Genomic DNA, 320 nt, shown 5'->3' with positions numbered 1-320 from the left:
GGCATTTAAGCCTTTTTACTCAGAGCATAGGGCCCAATTTAAACATCTTCCAGGTTACAGTGCGGCGGCCAGTCATTTACAATTTACCAACCAGGTACTTAGTTAAACCAACATATATCTTAAAGATAAATATTCAAATAAAATCCAATAAAGTATTAAGGCCTCGTATTTAACGGTCAAATATTTGAGTCCAGACATGGTGTACTTAAACAATTTCTTGGCGACCAGAAATCAAAGCCGGGAGACTGCCGACCCTCCTCCTCAGCCCTCGCCCCTGTTCTGAGGGTCCCCTAGCAAAAGGCGGGAGCCTCTGAAGTAGT

This window comes from Penaeus monodon, chromosome 33, assembly GCF_015228065.2.
Source record: "Penaeus monodon isolate SGIC_2016 chromosome 33, NSTDA_Pmon_1, whole genome shotgun sequence".
Lineage (NCBI taxonomy): Eukaryota > Metazoa > Arthropoda > Malacostraca > Decapoda > Penaeidae > Penaeus > Penaeus monodon.
This window is presented reverse-complemented; position numbering follows the sequence as displayed.